Source organism: Quercus suber, unplaced genomic scaffold (assembly GCF_002906115.3).
Source record: "Quercus suber isolate HL8 unplaced genomic scaffold, Cork oak 2.0 scaffold_188, whole genome shotgun sequence".
NCBI lineage: Eukaryota > Viridiplantae > Streptophyta > Magnoliopsida > Fagales > Fagaceae > Quercus > Quercus suber.
This window is the reverse complement of record NW_027069646.1, coordinates 245,609-253,221: the sequence shown is the minus strand read 5'-3', so window position 1 is coordinate 253,221 and position 7,613 is coordinate 245,609. Positions and strand designations below refer to the sequence as shown.

The following is a 7,613-nucleotide window of genomic DNA, read 5'->3' as shown; positions in this document are numbered from 1 at the left end:
TTCTTCTTCCTTTCTTTTTCCCTTCTTTTTTTTTTTTTTTTTTTTTTTGAGTCCACATAATTTTGATTGAAGTTCTGCAGCCCATATTTATTTTTTTTTTTTGCGGCTTTTGATACTCTTTTTTGCATCTCTGTAGCCTATGTATTTCAATTGTTAGACAAGATATACCTTTGAATCATTGACCCAAACATATAAATGAATATTTACAAGCCTTGAATCCTTCCAATAGTGTATAAGGAAATTATTGTATCTTTTTTTTTGCTCCTGGCCCTGCTATCCTTCCATTCTCAAATCGCCTTCAATTTTCTGGATATTTTTTGGATGTTGGATTCTATAATTCATAATGGTGAGAGAGTTTTTCTTGAGAGGCTGTTTGATCCATTTTCATTTTTTTTATTTTTAATGGTAACTAATATAGTGGGTTATGTTTGTCTAACGAAGACCGCCCTAAATGAGTAAAGGGACAATTTTAACCACATATGTCAAAGTAATTTCTGGCCTAACCATAAGTGGATAAAATCCAATTACCCCCTCTATTATTGTCCCTTTGTTGCACTACAAAGCTAGGTTTGAAAAGGATGGTTTACGAAAAGAAGAAGGCTACGTAAAAGGATGGTTTACGAAAAGAAGAAGGCTACGTATGGGTTGGATAGGAGGGTAAGTTGCGGCGCGTTTCCTCTGTGCGTTTTCTCTTTTTTTTTTTTTTTTTGCCTCACTTGTTGACTTTGGGGGACAAAATTTACTGTGCGTGTACTATGCGTGCACTGTTTACGTAATATTTAATATTAAAAATGGGTCTCACAATACTATTTACACATTTAAAAATTATTTTGCTACAGTATTTTCAGCAACAATCAGTTTTTATCAACTTTCAGCAACAATAAGTACTATCCAAACGGACCCTACATTTGTTTGTTCGTCCCATAAATTTAATACACGTATGATACCCTAAAGTAAAGAAAAGTGGAGAAAAAGAGAAGATAAAGAATCATATAGAAACTCCAAATATTACCTAAGTTGATGAAAATATATTAAGACAATGTTTTGGCGTAAAATATTTTCTTAAAAACGTTTTCAATGTTCTCGGGTATTCATTTGGTGCTTCATAAATCTTGGTCAAATCATAAATATTTTAGTGTACCAGTAAATTCCTTTTGTTAGAGCATTCCTATTAGCAGAAAATAAAACATAAAAAAGAAAAAAAAAAGAAAAAAAAATATACCCTACATTTCATTCTTTATTTTACTAGAAAGATATATAAACAAAACACACAAAAGAGAATACCAAAGATTTACATAGTTTGACTTTAGGCCTACGTCCGTGGGCAACAAGAAGAAGAAAGTTTACTAAAAGATTTAGAGAATACAAATGAGTGTGTAGACAAAAGCCACAAAAGCCAAACACCAATGTGTATATATACACACACACATACACACGTAATATAACTGCTTTATTGATCATTTATCTTTCCATCTTGGCCATTGTGTCTAGATGATGATGTGATAATTGCAAAAGAAAATATTTATATGGGATTGGGGTTGGGTTGGAACTTGGAGCTGGTATCATTATAATGCTATATTATCTGCATGTATCAAGTATGTATCTTTATTCGGACAATTTGTGAATTCTACATTTGTGTCTGATCTACACATTGTGAAAGTGAGGATGCATTTGTTATATCAAAATTGAAGTTATTGCAAATGGTATCCTGGGATAAGTTTTAGGTTTAGTGTTAATAATTGTTGTTTGTCTGTCACTAGGAAAAAGGAACCTGTCACTCAAAAAAGATGGCCACGTCAACCACTTCTAGTGATTCCTTTCCTGAAAAAGAACTTGAATGCACAGAAATTATCATCCAGCAACCCCACTGGCGCCCCGAGTGTTGCATCTACAAGGTCCCCAAGAGACTTCGCGAGGTAAAGACGGAAGCCTACACTCCAAAGCTAATTTCAATAGGCCCAGTTCATCGCGACATAGTTGCATTGAATGAAATGGAAAACCTTAAAAAAAAAAAATTTCCAGGAATTCTTTCAGCGGCCCTGGAAATGCCAGGCTGAATTTGAAAACATCGTTCGAAAAAATGAAGACAATATCCGCCATTGTTATGCACAAGACATCTCTCTACCCAAGAAGGAAGTTTTTGTAGAAATGATTTTATTGGATTCTATCTTTATTATTGAGCTCTTCTTGAGGACTGCTAAGAGGAAAGAATGTGGAAAGGATGATTATATCTTAAGTAAACCATGGCTAGATGAAGGCATAAAGAATGACTTGATATTACTCGAGAATCAGCTTCCATTTTTTATTCTTGAGGAGTTACATCATCACATTGGAAGGTCTACAAGCAATCAAGAATCATTTCTTACACTTGCCTGTACTTACTTTCTTCCCGAAGAAAAGAAAATACCCATTGTGAAGGAAGTAAAACATTTCACCGATTTGCAGAGATATTTCTACATTCCCCCCAACCTGAAAACAGGAAAAATCATTGAACATCTACATAGTGCAACAAAGTTGGACTCGGCAGGATTGAAATTCCAAGTGTGTAAGGAAAATCAAGCAGAGAGACTTTTACTTGACATTCAAGTCAAGAAGCCGAATCCCTCAGAAATTTTCCCAAGATTCAATTGCTCATGGCTCCTGCCTTGCTTACCATGCTTAAAATGCTTTTGGTGCTTGGACCATCTGCAAACTAGATTGGTAGTTCCACACTTTGTAATAAAGCACGGAACAGAAGACCTTTTCCGAAACCTCATGGCCCTCGAGCAGTGTCATTATCCATTTCAAGCTTACATTTGCAATTATATCATGCTATTGGATTTTCTTATAAACACTAGAGAAGATGCGGAGTTGCTTGTTGAAAAAAAGATCATCGCTCACTCGTTAGGCAGCTACAAAGCAGTTGCCCTAATGGTAAACAAACTTGGCCAAGAAATTGTGGAAAACAATTCCTGCTATCATGATGTCGCTAAAGATCTTAATGACCACTATGGCAACTGGTGGAATAAAAATATTGCATCCCTGAGAACAGTATATTTCCGTGATGTTTGGAGAGGCACTGCAACTTTTGCTGGAATTGTACTCTTATTTGTAACTGTTGGGAATTTCCTTAGGCCTTTTGTCTTTCACAAATAAGTTTCCTTAGGCCTTTTGTCTTTCAAAAATCAGTTGGAAATCTGGCTTTCCCTGTAGTTGTATTTTAATTTGATCAAAGTTTAGTTTGTGATATCGTTTCCTTCCTTTTGCTTGTTGAAAAAAAGATTATTGCTCACTCGTTAGGCAGCTATAAAGCAGTTGCCCAAATGGTTAACAAACTTGGCCAAGAAATTGTGGAAAAAAATTCATGTTACCATGATGTCGCTGAAGATCTTAATGAGCACTATGGCAACTGGTGGAATAAAAATATTGCATCCTTGAGAACAATATATTTCCGTGATGTTTGGAGAGGCACTGCAACTTTTGTTGGAATTGTACTCTTATTTGTAACTGTTGGGAATTTCCTTAGGCCTTTTGTCTTTCACAAATAAGTTTCCTTAGGCCTTTTGTCTTTCAAAAATCAGTTGGAAATCTGGCTTTCCCTGTAGTTGTATTTTAATTTGATCAAAGTTTAGTTTGTGATATCGTTTCCTTCCTAACAAGTTTTTCTCTGGACTTCACATTTTTTGATGTCTCAAACTTTGTTCCAGCACCCATCCATAGTCTGCACTTGTGCTAATAAAGTGTTAATCCATAAAAGAGTTAACATCCTCCAACAATACCATGGACACACCCTCTGTTCCCTAATAAAGAATTTCATCCCCTATTTCACTTCAGTGCCATACTGTGCAACATTATTGGCAAACTTCCATGCTCCTGCACATTAAAAGATTGTCACTTCATCTAAGGTTTGGACATAAACAAAGCCCAAGAAATTAATAGACCCAACGGGTCACCCATGGGTATGGAATTTCATGCCCAAAATTTCTCCTCTTATTAGTTATTAGAGGGCTTTAGACCCAATATTTGACTCCATGCAAGCGAACTAAAAGAGCCGCTAAATGACCAGTCTTGCTAGATGATCTGTACTAAGCTTGGGTAGATAACTCTCACCAAAATCGGGTTAAAGTAGGGTCGCCACAATGTGTTTTGAGGCCCAACGGACAGCATTAAGAGGGGCATTTTTTTATTTTTTATTTAAATATAAATAAAATAATATTTATTTAAACTTTTTGATATATATTTTTTTATTTAAATATAGTTTTCTTAATTTTTGTAATACAAAATTATTAATTAAGTCTTCATATTTAAATTATGCTAATATTTCCATTTCAATTGATGTTATTGCTAATTAACATTATTTATTTTATAACATAGTCAAATTAAATAGAATTTTATTAAATTTAAATTTAAAAAACTTATTTTTATAGACGCAATTGTAAATGTACTGTTAGTAACATTTTTTTTTTGGATATACTAAGAGTCAATTTTTTTTAATGTACCTCGAGTCTTTGCCTTCTAGCTCATTTGTCCCTTTGGCTCATATAGAGATAAGGGTAAGGAGGTTGTCTAATCAACCTTGTATCACCTTTTGATCCTTCAACAAAGTTTGAGCAAACAAAAGGTAGAATATCAAATTTGGCCAAGATCCCTGGATCTATCAAGATTTCTTAAATATATTAAAATATTTTCAGATCTAATCAAGATTTAGCTAGAATCTTGAGAAAGAAAATAGAGAAACTTTCATATTGGCAGAGAATACCGACGTCTAAGGGTAGAGATTGGCCAAATATGTTGGATTTGAGTTTTCTTGTAATGACCCATCATCGAACAGGAAGTTGTCAAATTTCGAAGTAGGCCACCCCACATTAAGTAGATTAGGCTCTAACAAATTTGTCAATATGGCAAATCAAGCTACGAAGCTAGTCAATCCCACCCACCAACTACAAGATTTTGACGTGTGGCACTGCATCATTCTTGTCTTCATTAAAAAAGAAAAAGACAATGGTAATGGAAAGTAGGTGAGATAATTGATTAATTGTAACTTTGAATCATGCTAATCATAAACTAATTACTAATTAATTATTGGTTTCGAAATTGCCACATGTTAATTTTTTGTTGGTTTTGTTGGTTTTTTTTTTTTTTTGGTTTTGTTTTTTGTATTTTGTATTTTGTTTGTTTTGTTTGTTTATTATTATTAATTTTTTTTTTTGAGATACAAACACACAAAAAGGATTAAGTTTGTGATATCCTTTCCTCTGTTAAAAATTCTACTTTGTACTTCATATTTTTTATGTTCAAAACATTGTTTTAGCACCTATCTAGCGCCTATTTATATATATCAACTAATCAAGTTGCGCCTTCTATTACTTAATGAAATAGTTATATACTTTTTTTTTCATAATAAAGCAATTATATTACTTAAAAGCTTAGAACTGCTCCTATTAAAGGACAGTGCCACCCATGCTAGTTCTCTGAACAGGACAGACTCTGGTCTTGTTTCTAGCTACCATTTTTTGAGAATAGGATGTAAGTAAATCAAGTCTTGCAATGTTTACAAAAAAATATCAGGTCATGTGTGAGTGGATCCTGTTTTCTTTGTGATATTTACCAAAAAAAATCAGTTCATATGTGAGTGGATCATGTTTTCTTCAGGTCACTACACAAAGGCTAAAAGCCAGTCTAGACAACATTAATCATTCATGGGGCGTGCGCCTTCATATTTAACCGTTTTCACTGGCTACCTTATGAAGTTGAAACTTGAAAGTGACAACATTATTCAATTTTTTTATTTTTGCTGACTAAAATAAGGGGGTCTGTGTGTGGATTCACTAACGATGGGAATTATTAATACCACAGGTATCACTTAAGTATCAATGGGGCGTGTTACTACTCTAATCCCATAACTCATGCAAGCGTGTGTGATGCAACAATGAGAGCTTCCTACCATTGAATCACACCCCTTATGTGGTCAATGATTAATCATTCTTTTCTTCAGCAAAATAAAAACAGACAATGGCTATGGTCCGTGTTATTAATGAACAAATTAATGGCAACTAGGTGAGATAGTTGTATGTTTGTTGGAAAGACGTCATTGTTGTGAAGTTTTTTGAGCTTATTCTGTTTGTTGTTGTTATTGTTTTTGTTCAAAGAAAATTTGTAAGTTTTTTTCTCCATTCTTCCATAGTTTCTTTTTGTTTTACAAGATAAAGTTCACCAAAAATTGATAATTTAGAATTTAACTGACTTAATATTTGTATTTTGCATCATGTACTTCGGGGTTTTAAGTAAAAAAACATACCTTAATATACCTTGATTTTTTATAATAATAATAATAAAAAAACACTAATTTCCTTTTAAACAATATTAGGAGATGCATGATTTTTTTTCATTGGAAAGCTTGTTTAGGGTATAAGGTAGTTTAATAAATATATTATTGTTTGTTTACCATAGGTGATTAGTTGTTTTACAATTGTTTGATGATTGATTGTCAATTAATAACTATGAATTAGATGTTTTACAATTGTTTAATTTTAACAAGCTTTGTATGACAATTATTGTTTGTTTATAATTTCATTATTAATATCAATTAATAATTTTAGGTTATTTTTTTATTATTGTCTTTTGATCTTGCCCCCCCTAAACTAAAATCCTAGCTCCGCCACTGGTTATGAGAGTGCTACGTTTATAATAATTTTACAACAAATCATAGGTGATTAGTTGTTCTTGGTTCAAATTTGAAACTAACACTAAGATTACTTTTTTTTCCTAACAATAACAACTAATAACAACCTGCCACTTAGGATTTGTTGCAAAAATGTTGTAGACATATCATTTCTCTTTGCATTATTATATATATAGGAATATAAAATTAGTAGATCCTTATTTCAATTTCCATGTTTCACTATTTATTACTGAACATCAACACTTTCATTTTTTTTCCCATGATCATGAATTATTTCTTTAATCTATAAGTTTTATTTTTTAATAATCCGAAAGATTGGATCTATGTATCATATTATATGTAATTAGGTATTTTAGATTTTAAATAATTAAAAATCGAAATTGTTTGAATTTTATGAGAAGGCAAATTTTTTTTTGGCGGGGTGGGGGGGGGGGGGGGGGTGGTATCATTGGATTGCAATAAGAAAATTTAGATTATATGTTATTAGTACTTTAATCAATGTTGTTCTAAAATATAATTTGTGTAGAATTTATTTGTTTACAATTATTATACTTATGGTCTAATTAAAAATATATTAATCATTTTAATTTTTTTAAATGGGTTAAAAAAAGGTTTTGGTTGTATCAACCCAACATATTACATGGATCATGTCATGTCAAGTCACTTAATAAACATGTCATGTTAAAGTTGACAAAATTTGACATAATTATTAAATAAGGCATATTAGGATTGATCCATGTAGTTTAATATCCTTGACTCAACACATCCACTAACACATACGGTGCTATTGGCCAAAATCAGTAAGAATACTAACATATACAAGTTAATTTTAAAATAATAAATGAAACTACTTGATAAATATAGCCATTTTTTTAATTCCATATTTTTCATTCAAAATTATTTTATATCCATTTATATGTCAATTTACTCTTTTTTTTTTTTTTTTTTTTTT

General features: G+C 32.0%; 1 pseudogene; it reads left to right on the top strand.

The window, feature by feature from the left end:
- Positions 1-1,625: 1,625 nt before the first annotated feature.
- On the top strand, positions 1,626-3,226 carry LOC112037259 (UPF0481 protein At3g47200-like; annotated as a pseudogene).
- Positions 3,227-7,613: the final 4,387 nt, after the last annotated feature.